This window comes from Oncorhynchus mykiss, chromosome 15 (assembly GCF_057628025.1).
Source record: "Oncorhynchus mykiss isolate SJ-2025 chromosome 15, ASM5762802v1, whole genome shotgun sequence".
In the NCBI taxonomy this organism is placed as follows: Eukaryota; Metazoa; Chordata; class Actinopteri; order Salmoniformes; family Salmonidae; genus Oncorhynchus; species Oncorhynchus mykiss.
The window spans coordinates 85,332,162-85,332,366 of record NC_143036.1 but is presented as its reverse complement, the minus strand read 5'-3'; positions in this window follow the sequence as shown (position 1 = coordinate 85,332,366).

Here is a 205-nt window from a genome sequence, read left to right as displayed (position 1 = left end):
AATCAGATCAAATGCTCACCGGTGATAGCTGACACCCGCATAGCTGATGTTTTGGTGGTGTCTGAGGGGGAACTGTGTCAGAGCTGTCAAATCCACATAGTGGTTGTTTTGGTGGTGTCTGAGGGGGAACTGTGTCAGAGCTGTCAAATCCACATAGTGGTTGTTTTGGTGGTGTCTGAGGGGGAACTGTGTCAGAGCTGTCAAA